This window comes from Triturus cristatus, chromosome 9 (assembly GCF_964204655.1).
Source record: "Triturus cristatus chromosome 9, aTriCri1.1, whole genome shotgun sequence".
Lineage (NCBI taxonomy): Eukaryota > Metazoa > Chordata > Amphibia > Caudata > Salamandridae > Triturus > Triturus cristatus.
In genome coordinates, this window is record NC_140592.1 from 848,648,203 (window position 1) to 848,664,829 (window position 16,627).

Below are 16,627 nucleotides of genomic sequence, written 5' to 3' on the forward strand. Positions count from 1 at the left end.
CGCAGTGTAAAATGGAGCGGTAAAGTGTCGAGCGGCATGGAGTAGAGTGACATAGAGTCAGTGGCGCAGTGTGGATTGGCAAAGAGCGTAGTGACGAAGAGTGGAGTGGAATAAGGTGGCATATAGCAGAGTGGCGTACAGAAGAGTGGTATAGAGTACAGTGGAGTGGCATAGAGTAGAGTAGAGTGGCATGGAATAGACTGGAGTGGCATAGAGTAGAGTGTTGTAGAGTAGAGGGGTTTGGTGAAGAGTAGAGTGATGGAGTGTGGAATGGAGTGGTATAGAGTAGAGCGGCATAGAGTAGAGTGACGTAGAGTAGAGTGGCACAGTGGGGAGCGGCAAAGAGTGAAGTGTCATAGAGTGGAATAGAGTGGAGTGAAAAGGGGTGGCAAAGAGCAGAGTGGCGTACTGAAGAGTGGCATAGAGTAGAGTGGAGTGCGATAGAGTAGAGTGGAGAAGCTTAGAGTAGTGTGGCATAGGGTAAAGTGAAGTGGTGTAAAGTAAAGTTTTGTGGAGTGGCGTAGAGTAGAGTGGCAAAGAGAAGAGTGGCGTGGCGCAAAGTGCCATAGAGTAGCATGGTGTAGAGTAGAGTGGCACAGAGTAGAGTGGTGTAGTGTTGAATAAAGTAGAGTGGAGTGATGTAGAGGAATTTAGGGAGGACCACAATCTTAGCAATGGATAGTCGCGCAGTCAAGGACAGAGGAAGTCTTGTCCAGCCCTTTACTCTCTCCTCCAGCCATATCATTAAGCACCCATAGTTGGCTCTCCACAGGTCATTGAGGTTCCTACTCAGCCAGATGCTCAAATAGTTTTCCATCTACCTTGCCCAGCAAATTGGAAATTCCAAGACAAACTCTTCAGTAACATCAGTTGGGGTAACAGGATCGACTTGGCCCTCTTAATAGTAATTTCCATTGAAGCAATACAGTGCACACCTTTGTTTTCTTTTTTTGTTGAACGTCCTCACAACTGAACTGCTGAGCGTGCGGCCCGGACTGCGTGATCCGCCCTGATTTACGCTTGAATTGAAGATCTTGAAAAATCGGAGCTTATTTGCGTTCCTTGCACGGGCGCACAGCGTTTCTTTAATATAACATTTTTCCTCAAATCTCAAAGAATTAATCCATGTACTCAAAAGCGTTATGATAACTTGATTTATTTCCGATGGTAAATCACACGTGAGACATAATGTATTTCGACTGCTTCTCATGTCACAGATATGCTCATCCAAGCCTTTTTCTGGGCACGCCAGAAAAAGGCTTGGATGAGCATATCTGTGGCATGAAAAGCAGTAGCAGTTGAAATACATTATGTCTCATGTGTGATTTACCATCGGAAATAAATGAAGTTATAATAACGCTTTGGAGTACATGGATTAATTCTTTGAGATTTGGAGAAAAATGTTACATTAAAGAAACGCTGTGCGCCCGTGCAAGGAACGCAAATACGCTTTGATTTTTCAAGACCTATTAATAGTAATACCAGATAGAACCCCCGAAGCCAGATAGAACCCCCTAAACAGGTAAATTCACGTATCAATGGGTCGAAGTTATCCTGCACGTTGCTGACATACAGGGTGACATTGTCCACATACATAGATGCCAAAATGAGAGGAGGTGGAAAAGCCAAGTCCCTGTGGGAGTAGTGTTGTCAGAGCCGCGCTGCCAGGGGCTCCATAGCAGTGGTAAACAATATAGGTGATAGTGGACACCCCTGGCGAGTGCACTTCGATATCAACGATATCTCCCCCCAGGAAGAGGTGGAGATATCGTACCATTAACATGTACTGGGGTGACAGGTTGAGCATACAGCAGGCGAATTAGTTTTTTTAGTCTAAAGGAAGTTTATTTGTTACGAAAATAAGACATAATGCAATAAACAAATAATTATACATATGCATAGAATAATATTGTAAAAATAAGAGGGAAAGGGAGAGGGAAGTAAAGAAAGAAAAGATAGGGGGAGAGAAAGAAAGAAAATAAGGGGGAGGGGTTAGAACATCCATATTAGCTATTATATGTGAAAAAGCAACAAGTGTGCATAAAAGTTCCTACTTACAATGAAATATTCTATTACTAAAAGGTAAACCTTAATTAAGACTGTAGTGATTGTAAATTCAAGTAGGTTTGGGTACTTCTTCAATGCAGAGGTTATGTGCTGAAACATTTAAGAATTCGGTAATGGGCATCCAAAGTATCTCTCTTTTAATAGCAAGCGAGATTGGGTGTACATAGGCTATACCTAATCTATGATTATAGCAAACGCCATACCACCATGCTTGAAAAGATACTGCAGAAGCATCTTTCCATGACTTAGTGATCTGTTGAAATGCGACAGCTATGAGTAAATCAATAATATGAAAATTGGCAGAAGAGGAGGGCCAAACTTCAGAGACGCTACCTAGAAAAATATGTAAAAAAGAAAAAGGAATATGAGAATGACAAATGTTATTAATCTGCCACCAGACTTGGGTCCAGAAAATATGTATTGCTGGGCAGTCAAAAAGCATATGTTTGAGGTCTGCTAATGGAGAGCTACATGACCAACAGGTAGAGGAGATATTAGGGTCAATCTTATGTAGTTTGGCTGGAGTGATTAGGAGTCTATTATAAATGAAAAAAAAAGTTTGAGTAGTATTAGCTGCTCTAGAACTTCTCCTTATTTTAGCCAAGATTTTATTCCACATTGATTTAGGGAAAGATTCACCCAAATCAGATTCCCAACTACATTCCACGTCAGATTTATCACGAGAAATATGAATATCCGTTAACTTTTTGTATATTAGAGAAGCCGAAGGAGAGTTACTTAAAAATGATGTGGTAATAGGAGTTGAGGGGGTAGGAGCATGAGAGGAGATTAAAGAATTGTAAGAAGCCTGGACAACTGCTGTTAAAGATATATATTTAGAATGAAGTGGGAAGGGGAAAATGGGATTGTAATACTGAGAAAGGTATGCAAATACCATCTTGAAAAAGATGGTGAGTCCATTTGAGACCATAGGATAACCACTCTTCCCAGAAAATATATTTATTGTCAAGTTTGATATGATTATTATACCAAATTGATGAATTTAAAAATTGTGTACACTCATTTAAAACAGATGAGAGAAGTGGTTGGAAAAGTTTTCGAGCATTTTTAAGGATAGGGAGAGATAATGATAAGGGGACGCGCTTGTTCTTGCTACTTTTGCTCTGCACCTACCTTTCCACAGCCGTGAGGGGAACGGCCAGCAAGGGGGCATTTCTGTGACTTTCTCGCACACCGTCGTGAGGGGAACGGCCTGTGTGACTCCATTTCCCAGCCGTCCCATAGCGCGTACCTCTGACGACACGAGGCAGCGCCGAAGGACCATAAAGACGCCCACTGTGCCCCGCAGCACGGGACGCGCTTGTTCTTGCTACTTTTGCTCTGCACCTACCTTTCCACAGCCGTGAGGGGAACGGCCAGCAAGAGGGCATTTCTGTGACTTTCTCGCACACCGCCGTGAGGGGAACGGCCTGTGTGACTCCATTTACCAACAGTCCCACGACGCATACCTCTGACGACACGAGGCAGCGCCGAAGGACCATAAAGACGCCCACTGTGCCCCGCAGCGCGGGACGCGCTTGTTCTTGCTACTTTTGCTCTGCACCTACCTTTCCACAGCCGTGAGGGGAATGGCCAGCAAGGGGGCATTTCTGTGACTTTCTCGCACACCGCCGTGAGGGGAACGGCCTGTGTGACTCCATTTCCCAGCAGTCCCACGGCGCGTACCTCTGACGACACAAGGCAGCGCCGAAGGACCATAAAGACGCCCACTGTGCCCCGCAGCGCAGGACGCGCTTGTTCTTGCTACTTTTGCTCTGCACCTACCTTTCCACAGCCGTGAGGGGAACGGCCAGCAAGGGGGCATTTTTGTGACTTTCTTGCACACTGCTGTGAGGGGAACGGCATGTGTGACTCCATTTCCCAGCAGTCCCACGGCGCGTACCTCTGACGACACGAGGCAGCGTCGAAGGACCATAAAGACGCCCACTGTGCCCCACAGCGCGGGACGCGCTTGTTCTTGCTACTTTTGCTCTGCACCTACCTTTCCACAGCCGTGAGGGGAACGGCCAGCAAGGGGGCATTTCTCTGACTTTCTCGCACACCGCCGTGAGGGGAACGGCCTGTGTGACTCCATTTCCCAGCAGTCCCACGGCGCGTACCTCTGACGACACGAGGCAGCGCCGAAGGACCTTAAAGACGCCCACTGTGCCCCGCAGAGCGGGACGTGCGCGGGCGGCGCCCGGGCAAAGCCTGGGCCAAGGGCGGGCCCGTCCTTGCCCGTCAGTGGCCAGTTGTGGCTGGGCTGGGCCCATTCTCTTGTCAGCCGGTCTTGATGACTAGTCTGGCCGTTGTTGGGCCTTTTTGTGTTATCTTGTATTATCTGGGGGGTATTTGAGTCCGTCACTTGGTTTACCTCTCAGGTCTGTAGGTGCTAAGATATCCACCAATATGAGTAAGAGGAAGGCTGAGTGTAGGTTGGTGGGGACCCTTGACGACTACCTAACAAGGGCCGGAACAGTAAGAGTTGTGGCCGGCTGTTATTGATATGGTGGTGTCAGATAGGTTAGAAAGTGATCATAACCCTCTGACGCTGTCTTTATCTGACAGCAGTTTTACTGGCCCCCGCTCCGATGATGATAGCTCTGCGTACGCGCAAGCTATCCTGTCCAACGACCTGAGAAGGGTCCGTTGGCCAAAGATTGTCTCCAATGCACCCGTTCGGGCTGCTATTAGGAATATGGTCAGCTCAGCTATGTGCCAACTGACCAGATGTGAGTCTGAGGAAGGGATTAAGCGCAGCATTCCGGATATCCATAAAGAACTATTTGAGGGGCTTAAAACCTTTTTTATTAAAAGTGTTCCTGCTAATGGTAAGTTCAAATGCTTGAGGGAAAACTCTTGGTTTGATGCAGGCTGTAGAGAGTCTCGCAATGCTTTAATAATAGCCTTAAAATCTAGGCTACCGGAAATCATTAGGAGCTGTAGAGCTGCGTATAAAACTGCCCAAAGTAAAGCAAAGAAAAATTGGGATGAAACACGTTGGAGCGAGCTATATGAGGCGTGTGAGGGTAGAAATTTGTGCCAATTTTGGCACCTCCTCAAATGGGGTAGGAATCAGCAGGATATGACCCTGGTTACCTATGTTGAACCTGAACAGCGGGTTAGCTTTTTTGAAAATCAGTTTAAGTCCAGGGATGGACCAGAAGTTGATTCACGGTCATATAGCGGTGTTGAAGTTTTACAGTTTGCCCCCAGTGAAATAGCTACAATCTTGAAATCTCTCCCGAGTGGCAAAGCCCCGGGCCCTGACTGTATTCCTGCAGATCTATTTAAGCAGGAGCAGGATCTATGGGTCCCTTACCTGACCACTCTAGCAAATGCTCTGGCTAGGGGAGCTTCGGTTCCGGATTCTAGGTTCGGGGCGGAGATATTGCCGATCTATAAGAAAGGTGATCGCTGCGCCCCGGCCAACTATCGGCCGATTAACCTCATAGACGCTGTTAAAAAAATCACAGCTCGCTTGCTGTTGGGTCGGATAACGTGTTGGATTTCCGAAACTGATATATTAACCTCCCTACAGGCGGGTTTTCGGACGTATGTCGGAACCATTGATCAAGCCTTCAGGTTTATGCTTTTATACTGGAAGGAAGTACAGCTTGGGGGTGGCATGCTTTTTGCAGCCTTTGTGGACTTAAGGTCTGCATTTGACTCTGTGCCAAGGTCCAAATTGTGGGAAGTCCTTCGGGAGATGGCCATGCCGCTAGAATTACTGCGGTTGTTGATCAATCTGCATGCACACACATATGCCCAGGTTCGCTGGGGAAAATCAGGGGAGGTGACAGCAAGATTTGAGGTGTCCAAAGGAGTTAGACAAGTTTGTGTACTGGCCCCCACCCTGTTCTCCCTGTTTATTAATGGAGTAATTAAATATGTTTTAAATTTCCCAACAGATGCACCATCCATAGCTGGCATGAAAGTCCCTCTGCTCATGTTCGCGGATGACACCCTTATAATTTCGAAGACACGACAGGCGCTACAGGTAGCACTGTCCCGGTTCTAATTGTTCTGCCGCGATCATGAGCTGGAGGTAAACGTGGGGAAGACCAAGTTTATGGTCCTTCGTGGTGACCGTCCAGTAAAAGCCAGGGTTGAAATGGGTGGTGCTACTTTAGAACAGACTTCCAGCTTTACCTACTTGGGGGTTACTTTCAGTGATAATTTAAGATGGAAGCCCCAAATTGTTCTTTTCAGCCTTAAGCATTCACAACTTCGTGGAGCCTTACTCAAAGAACATAGGCAATAAATAACCAAGCCTATGGCCCCCCTGATTAAAATTTACGGGTCTAAAATACTCCCCGCTGTAATGTATGGTGCTGAATTATGGGGGTTTAGCAATCTGGACTCTCTGAGGGTGGCACAAAATAAATTTCTAAGGTCAGCAGTAGGGCTCCCTCAATCATCCCCACGTATTCCCCTCCTCTATGACCTAGGCTGTCAGCCTGTTGAGGACATGGTGCGGTATAGGCCACTGGCGTTTTGGCGACGCCTATGGACCACCCCAGAACTGTCCTTATATGCTAAAGCACTGCTAGAAGTTAAAGCCCTTGGGGCCTCCCATAGAATTAGCTGGTTGTCTGAAATCAAAACTATCTTGACTGACATGGGCATGGGTGAATTATGGACTAATCCTGAGACGGCTGTTTTCCCCCCGAAAAAGATCTTCAGGACACCTACTGGCAATGGATCATAGGTAAGCGCCATGCTTCCTTGATTGGCAGCTCTTTGACTATAACATACCTGGCTGTCAAGGACGAATCCTCCTTTGAAGTGTATTGGGATGTAATATCAAAGCAGCAGGATCGGAAATTATTCCATCAATTCAGATTAGGTACCCTCCCGTTACGCTGTTTTACTAAAAGTTGGAACACAACTGGTAATGACACATGTCCCATATGTGAGGATCAGATTGAAACAGTCAACCACTTCTTATTTGTTTGCCCTGAGTACCTCCAACCGGACGGTTGTGGTTGCGCCCTCTATGCCGCAAACTGGGCGTTAGATCAGCACAGGCGGCCAGCAGAATCCTAAAGTCTGACACATCAATATTTGTGGTTATTGGTGTGGCTAAATTTATTAGCTGGGCATGGCTTCTACGGACCCGGCGTATTAGTTACAAACCTCCTGGCCCCATATAATGCTGAGGCTATTGTGGTGTAGGCCTTAATTAGATTCAAGTCGCCATTAAATTGTAATTTAATATCTTTTTATTACTGTTTTTATTGTGTTATTCATTAATTGGTCCATTATGCTTATTGTGCTAATTTTATTCCTTTTTTAATTAACTGTATCGATGAAATGTTAATATGTCTTTTATGATGGAATATTCGAAATAAAGACTTTTTTGACTTGACTTGATAAGGGTACATGGGAAAGAGAAATATATTCTTCGAAGGAAAAAGGATGAAAAAAAGTTCTTTCAGTGTCTACCCAAAATGGGTAAAGATTAGACTCAGTCCCACTCTCAGACAGTAAAAAGGAGGAATGTGTTGTAAGAGTAAAAATCCAGAAAGTTAACACCACCCATGTTTAGGCTTTTTAAGTTTACTGAGAGACATCCTAGGAGGTTTATTATGCCATAATAATTTTGAAAGAGTGCTATATTTAATTTTATAGAAAGACTTAGGAATATTAAAGGGAATATTTGATAGGTAGAACAGTATCACTGGAACAAGCATCGTTTTTATAGAGTCTAGTCTACCCCACCAGGATAAAAATAAGGGATGCCAATGTGAAGTAGAAGCGGTTAAAAATGTTTGTAGCTCTTTTAGGTTTAAAGCAACAGTATCTTTGATAGAGGAAGTAAACTAAATTCCAAGATATTTTATTTTAACTGCGTTCCAATGAAAAGAAGAAGATAAGACGTTAGCATGAAAACAGAGCTTGTTCAGTGGGAGGATTTCACATTTGTCGGCATTGAGCTTATAACCTGAAACAAGAGCAAAGTCAGTTACTTCTGATAAGAATGCTGGTAAGGAGGATTGTGGGTTTGAAATAAATAATAAAATGTCATCTGCATATACTGAGAGTTTTAACTGGTTAACTCCGCAGGCGAAACCAATGATGTTTGTGTTCAACCAAATTCTTAATTAAAAAGGCTCCAGGGAAAGGATAAATAAAAGTGGAGATAAAGGACAGCCTTGCCGAACCCCTCGATGAAGAGGAAAAGAAGGGGATACAAGACCATTAGCTAGAATAAGGGACCTGGGAGAGGAATAGAGTAAAGAGATATAATAAATGAATTTTGGGTCAAAACCAAACCAAACAAGGGTTGAGAAAATGAAGAAATGAAGGACCAACTGACCCTATCAAAAGCTTTCTTGGCATCTAATGAGATTGCTGCTAACGATTTGTTATACAATTTACATTTACTTAGGACATTAAAAAACAATCTGGTATTATTCGATAAATGACGTCCTATAATGAAACCACATTGTTCCTTTTCAATCAACTGAGGTAAAAAAAGAGTCTAAACGAAGGGCAATGATTTTTGCAAATATTTTATAATCTAAATTAATTAAAGGAATGGGCATGTAATTCTTACAGCATGTGTGGTCTTTGTTTTCTTTTGGGAGCAGACAAATCAACGCTTCTTGAAAGGATCCTTCCGATTTTTGAGTAGAAATAAAATGTGTAAATAAGAGATGTCATTTGGGGAGAAGGAGTAGGGAAAAGTGCGAATAGAATTCAATGGTAAAGCCATCAGGGTCAGGAGCTTTCCCTTTCTTAACAGCTTGAATAGCAATAAGAATATCAGTAGTTTGAATATCCCCTTCCAAAGAAGAAAAATCTAAATTAAGAGATAAAGGTGGAGGAATAGAAGACAGATATCGAGTAATATCAGACTGCTGAGAGGGAGATTCAGGAGTATAAAGCTGTTGATAAAAATTAGAAAATTCTAAAAGAATATCTTCATTTTTATGGACTGTAGTATTAGTTGAAGTTGAAATAGATTCAATCTTGTTGCGCTCTTTTTTGATTTTGAGATAATTGGCAAGAAGGTTACCAGCCTTGTATTGTACTCTATAGTATTTAGCACTAGACTTAAGTAAGTATAAGATAGCAGATTCAGTGGAGAGTTTATTAAAAGTAAATTTGGCTTTAATAAGTTCATTCAAGTCAGATGGGGCTTTTGTGGAGTAATAAGAATGCTCTAATTGCTTAATACGTGAATTAAGCGAACGTATGGTTTGGGCGGATGCTCTCCGCTTTTGAGATACAAATGAAATAATGAAATCCCTAGAAGCAGCTTTGAAAGTGTCCCAGACAAGAGGAGGAGAGGTATGAGGGGATTAAAAAAAAAGTGTCTGCGAATTTCTGAAAAGGAGGTGTGAAGTTAGGGTCCAATAGAAGAGCATTATTAAATCTCCAACTCCTAGTTCCTTCAATGGGGGAAGTAAGTCTAAATCCAAGGTCACAAGGGTATGGTCTGAGATTAATATAGATCCTATGTCTGAATGGGAAATATGTTGTGTAAGGGCTTTCGAAATAAATAAATAATCTGAACGGTATTGTGAGGAATGAACGGGCGAAAATAACGTATATTCTTTGAGAGTGGGGTGACATATTCTCCAGGAATCAACAAGGGATCTTTGAGTTATAGTAGACGTAAATTGAGTGTGAATGGAAGAGGGGATACATTTAGACTTGGAGCATCTATCTAGGAAGAGGTCTATAACCATATTACAATCCCCACCCAATATTAAATAATCATCAGTGTATAACATCAATTTGGATAAAATCTGAGGCCAAAATAGCCTATCTGGAGTGGTAGGTGCATATAAATAAAAAATATTTAGAGGAATTTCATTAACTGGTAACGAAACTGAAACACATCTACCTTCAGAATCAGCATCTTGATGTATAAGTTGAATATCTAAACGCTTATGGCAAAGGATAGCTACACCATTACATTTGCCTGAAACCGGTGATGCATATACGTGACCCACCCATTGGCGTTGAAGCTTGGTAATTTCTTTACTTGTTACGTCAATTTCTTGTAATAAAACGATATCACCTTTTAATCCAGCAATATGCGATAAAACCCATTGACGTTTTATGGGGGAACCCAAACCTTTAACATTCCAGGATATAACCTTTAACGACATTTATACAAACAAAACGTTGATGAAAACTTAATATGAAGTACAAATAGTAAAATACAACAATGCATCATAAATAAAGCGTCCAATAAGAAGAACCCAAGAAGAAAAGCATTATGCAGATTGGAGGTACGAAGTAGGAAAGAATGTCATAGTGAAAGAAAAAATGAGTAAATAAAGAAAAGAAAAGAAAAGAAGAAGGCCAGCGAATGAAATAGAGAGAAAAAATGGATGAGAAAAAAACGTAGAATCTGTGTGAAAAGAGGTGAAAACAAAAGAGAAGAGAAGACAAAGCAAATAAGGAAAAAGGAATAATGGGAATTCAATGGAAAAAAGGCAATACAAAAAGAGAATAATAGGAAAACAAAAAGACATATAACAAACACATAATGATCATGGGTGTGGTGGAACCACATAAGGAAGACGGTACGATCCTGCGGGAAGCTCCAAGACGAAGATGAGGAAGGGAGACATCCTCCAGGCAGGAAAAGGGGATCAAATAACAGAGCTCCATGATAAACTGCACCTGACATTAAAGAGAGAAAGAACCAATTATAAGAAACATAGCAAACGCCAATAAGAACAAAACATCAATATGAATCAAATGCGTAAAATGCAGATATGTAACAGATTACGAGAAAAACAATCAAAACATTGATGAACAAGGAAACTCCATGTTCTCGTCTCCGCAGGTATCCAAGAACTGTTGCAGGCAAGCTGGATCCTCATAGGAAGTGGTTTTATTGTTATAAGTTACTTTCATAAGGCAAGGATGGAACAGACCATATCTAGCATTCATGTTTCAAAGAGCAGGTCTCATGTCCAAAAATGTCTTCCGTCGATCTGCTGTTGCCTTAGCATAATCCTGAGCGAAAAAAAGATTGCATCCTTGCCATGAGATTTTACCTTTAAGTCTGGCAGTTTGTAGAATTTTAAGTATGTCAGAGTATTCTAAAAAATACAAGGTAACGCCTCTTGGTTTGGCTGAGGAACATGATGATCTTGGGTTTGGCCTCAAGAGATGAGCTCTTTGAATATTCAAATTTGGAGTCTCAGGAAGACCCAGGAGATTCGGAAGGAAGGATTGGAAAAAGGAGAGGGGATCCGTACCTTCAAGTCCTTCTGCAAGGCCATAAAAGGTTATTGCGAAATTACGTTTTTCCAAATTCTCCACTTGCTGTTTAAGGTGTGAAATCGCCAACTGTAAAGAAGGGACTTGAGTAGTAACACTTTGAATAGAGTACACTCGCTGTTCCAGGTGAGTAACTTTTTGATCCGTGTCAGACCATTCGTTCTCAAGACTTTGTAGACGAGTATTCATATCCTCCATGTAAGGCTTGAGAGCATGTATTTCCTCCAAAAGCAATTCCACAGAGAGTGCTGTTGAAGAATTGGAAGGAGAAGGTGGGTCTTTTTTTACACGTTTGCCTATTACCGAAGTTGAGACGGCAAGTATTTTAGAGTTTTGTTTGGATGCAATGCGAGGTACAGTGGGCATCATACCTCCGATGGCTGTAGAACCAGAATCTAGCTCTTCCAGGTTTTCTGGTAAAATGCTGAAGGGGTTGAAATCCTCCAGTGAAGAAGAGTTAGCAGAGATAACACTACCATGAGAGGAGCGCGATTTTGCCATAAGAGAAACCAAGCAGGAGCACCCTATATCAAAAGAGGCTGTTTGAGATAAGTATTATTGTCCAAAGTTGTCAGGAGCTGAGAAGAAAATATTTCTCTGTGACAGGGTATTTCCTCAGTAAAAGCTAAGCGCTATAAACTATACATGAGGGAAACATAAGATAAAAAAAAGACACATTGTGAAGGAATGCTCAAGGTTTGTTGGTCAGCAGAGGATAGAAGGCATATGTGACAGAAAATCCAATAAAGTGAGTCTCAAAAGATCTCAAGCGGTAAAAAATGCATTATTGGCTTTAAAACAACATGTGGAGAAAGTCCGGTCGGCAGCAATGAAGCAAAATGGTGGCCGCGAGTATCGGTGCAGGGCCGTCCAGTGAGGAGAAAAGTATGTTAGCGCTCACAACAAATAACGAAAAACAGCCCAAAATGTGCCGCTGGGCTTCATGAGCAGAAATATGTGGCTGAAGGGTCCTGGGAGCAGGAAACACCGCCAGGGGAGAACTCGTCCCCTCATGTCGTCATGGAGCTCCACAGCAGAGCGGCCATCTTCACTGGTGCCAAAGCCACGCCCCCTCCAGTCCAATTAGTTTAATAAATCTGGGGATCATTCCAAGGCAGAACAGCAATATGAACAAATAAGACCTTTCTAAAGAATCAAATGCCTTAGAGGCATTTAAAAAAAAGACACAGCCACACGAAGCGTGATATCAGTAGTCTGTAACAGAGCAAAAAAGAAGTTACACAGATTATGCGCTGTCAAAACCTCAACCTGTCCAACCACGTGATATGTGGTAGGAGTGCAAGTAGGTGCGCAGCAATCAATTTCGCAAGAATTTTACTATCCACATTAATCATTGATAAAGGGTGACACGATTCGCACCGTCGGGGATTTTCGTTGGTCTTGAGTATTGTAACAATCAGTGCTTCACGCAATGAGGGAGGTAGGACGCCAACTGCAGGGGATTCCTCATAGAGCCCGAGAAGATGGGAAGCAAGGAGTCCAGCGTACTCCTTACAATAAGCAGCGGCAAAACCGTCTTGCCAATGAGCCTTGTCCCCAGACAGCAAGTTGATGACCTGTGCAATCTCCTAAGCACTGAGCGCTCATTCAAGTACCTTAGGTGGCGCTCATCTACCCACAACAACTGCACCGAGTCAAAATAAGGGAGGAGGTCCAGAGGTGCCGCATCCATCGCAATCGTATAAAGTTTAGAGAAGAAGGCAGTCATTTCCCCCTGGACTACTTCTGTTCCCAAGAACTCATGCTGTTGGTCGCCATCTAGCTCGACAATATAATCACTGGCCAATGGCTTTTGTAAATGGCAGGCCAAGGTCTCCTAAAAGCTCTATTCCCTGCCAATAGCGCCGCGCGGATGCCTTCTTGCCTAAACATCTCCATTTTCCCACAGCTTGCCTCTGAGGGGATGTTGAGCAGTTCTCAAAGTAACAGAGCTCTGAATCACGAATCTCACTTTCAAATGTGCCAGCTCCCTGCGCAGCGCCCTCAATACCCCCACCTGCTTTGCAATGCTGCCCCCGTGTGACAGACTTAAAGGCCTCCATAGGGTGGATTGCGAGGACACTGATTCTTCGTTTTGCTTGAAACAGTCCACTATATCAGACATCTTCTCTGAACAACTGATCTCGCAGAGTGCAAGATGAAAGACGCCATGCAAAAGTTCACGTACCACAGTCCAACCGGCGCAACTCAAGAAGCAACGGAGCATGATTGGACAATGTCGGTGGGAGGTGCTCAACCTTCAAGGTCCATGCTCCAAAATCCCACATTGCCGACAAATAATCTATGTACGACCACGTATTATGCCAAGCGGTTATACAGTGCCTTCTGCACCACTAGTGTGTCATGCTTTCCACAGTTCAGTGAGGTGGTTGTCTGTCATTAGCAAGTGCAACTACTCAGCCGCATTTGGGTGGGGATTCCTAAAGTCGCTGCAGCTGACCACCTGGGGATCCAAAACCACATTGAAATCCCCTCTCCATAATAGCGCCCCTGTCCCATTATGCTCGCTAAACGCCAAACTGCTGCTAAAAGCAAGGGTCATCTATATTTGAGCCGTACACTGAAATTAGATGAACCAGATGACCATGTAGTATTCCCAATAGTAGGACATATCTACTCTGTTTGTCACAGAAAACTCTGCACGTGGGTCAAGGAAGCCCTTTACTAATGAGGAGTATAGCTACTCCCCATAAGTAGTTAAAATAACTTACTATATGGCATTCACCATGCCAGCCCACTCCCATGCATTCTATTGCCCTCAGCGAGATACAACTCTTACAGCATACAAATGTCTATTTGATGAAGTTGCAGATAGGCTAGCGGCATGCCTTATGCATACGGACTGTCAAGGAGTAGGAACATGTACACCTGCCATGCTTGTAGCAGACATCCACTTAAGCAATACGACGTGTGGCTCTGAGTGGCCAAGAAAGGAAAGCACAAGCAAACATTTAAACAGTCAAGGTCAGCAAACATTGTCAACATACCAACGAACTCCCCACCTCCCACTCTAACCTCCCAATCAGGCTTAATAGCTCTATGCCACCCAGGAAATAGCCCCAAGGGGAAAATCAAAGCCTAAAACAACCAAAGAATCTTCCCACAGGGGAGGACAAGAGGCCCAACTCTCTCCCAGCTAGCAGCAACTTGGATGGTGGAAGATATGGCAGCTGGGCATCCGGGGCCTTCCCTATATGGCCCAAGCACCGCCTGCAGGAGAAACACTGTTCTCGACACCGCAGTGGAGTCACAGAAATCTTTATTTGCAGCATAAAGGGGGAGCCCTCCTATCATCCTGAGGCGTCGACAGAACGGCCTGGAAAGTGTCTGCCAGGTTCTTAGTCATTGACACTGAGATGCTCGATTGCCGCACCCAGGTATGCAGTGGATTATCTTGTGCATAGCCTTGATAAACTTGGCGGCAGCCTTCCGGTTGGTGAAATAATGTGTTTTGCCTTGGTACTGAATCCAAAGCTTGGCAAGGGAGATGAGTGAACATTTAGCTTCAGTTATTTGTAAGGATCATTTGATGAGCAAAGAAGTCCCCACTGGCAGCTTGCACCACAATAGTAAAGTCTGGGAAAATAGATATGTCATTGCCCTGATTGTAAAGGGCCTTTGGATATCTTGTGAGGCGCCGAACTGTGTCCTGGTATCCGTAGTTTAACATTCTGGTGATTATCGGTTGGGCCTGTGTCCCAGGAGGGGACCTCGCCTCAAGTGACCCATGCACTCACTCTTTGATGAACTTGGTTGAGTGTGCTGATCATCTCTTCAACATAATCCTCCATGCAACCCATCTCTGTTGATCCCAGCATACCAACAATGTGCAGGTTATTTCTCCTCGAGCACGCCTCCATGTCTTCGTTCTTGAGGCGGATTACCTGCAAAACCTTCTCCATCTGCAGCATCTTCTCACCAGCAGAGAGGTGACCGTATTCAACCTCCAAAGTGCGGTGCCCCAGTTGATTGAGTCGTTTATCATGCTTCTCAACTTTATCTTTTATTCAATCAAATCTGTTAGCCAACATATACATTTTGGTATCAATCACCATGAGGCTATGTTTGAGCCTCATGAACATGGTGCAAATGTTTCGGTCCTGAGATGAGCTGGCACTGTCATCTTGACTTGTCTGCAGATTGTCAAAAGGCAAGTCTTCTGCTCTTCTGTTTTTGCGGTGCTCAAATGTAAGTTTTGTTTGCTTTGCCTTCCCCATGGAGGTGCCAGAAAAGAGAGACAGGATTCAAGATGGCTCTAGGGAGTGCTCAACATGTCACTCAGAAGATGCCAGTACCTTCAGGATTCCGTCTCACCCCCAGCCGTGGATACCTTGGGTGCATGAGCAGGCCCTCTATGAAGCGGTTCCACACAGCAAGAATCCGGCATGGAAAGTGACTGGCAGGGCTGCTGAGGTCAGTGGTAGTTGCTGAGGTTTGAAGAGGAGCATCCTATAGGTGAGGAATGTGGGCCCCACCTAACCCTGGGATGACCATCCGCAGGGTCACAAGCAGGCCGAGACTCCACCCGGCATGCAGGCTAAGATTACCGTTAAGGGCAAGCAGCATTGTAATCTGCACACAGGAAGTGGCAGCCACTAAGTATAGGAAGCTGGCTCTGTATATACTATACCAAAGTAAGGTATAGTGTGCACAGAGTCCAGTGGAACCCCAAAGGTAGGCAGAGATTAAAGAAGATAATACCTTACTCTCTATTTGTGTTTGTGTGGGCGAGCAGTAAGGCTTTATCATAGTGTTAAGCATTGAAAGTACACACTCAGGCAAGAAATGATGTCACACACTCAAAGACTGAACGCAGACCAATTTTGTTTAAATAAAACTAATAATTAGTTCTTTTATTTCTAGAATCAAGCCAAGCCTGGTGCAGGTAAGTTAAATAATACTTTGCATGTATATTGCAGTTGGAATACAATTAAACTGCAGTTGAAATGTAGTAGGTTGATTTACAGGTAAGTCAACAATCAAAATTGACTTTACAGTTACTTTTGAGATTTCTTTGTACGTTACTTCTTAGATTACTTTTTAAGTTACTCTTTTCTACTCAGTGCGATATGCCTAGATATCACACTGGGACATTTCCTAGAGAAAAGGTAAGTTATTCAGTTTTTGTACAATTGCAGTTTTTCAAGGTGTCATACAAACCAACTCCACACTTAGATGAATTTTCAACAAAAAGCAGTCTATGCAATTCTATGGGAGGAAATGAAGCTATTGGTTTACAGGTAAGTACTTGTTTGTAGGAGTTGGCATTCTGGGGTTAATCCAAGGG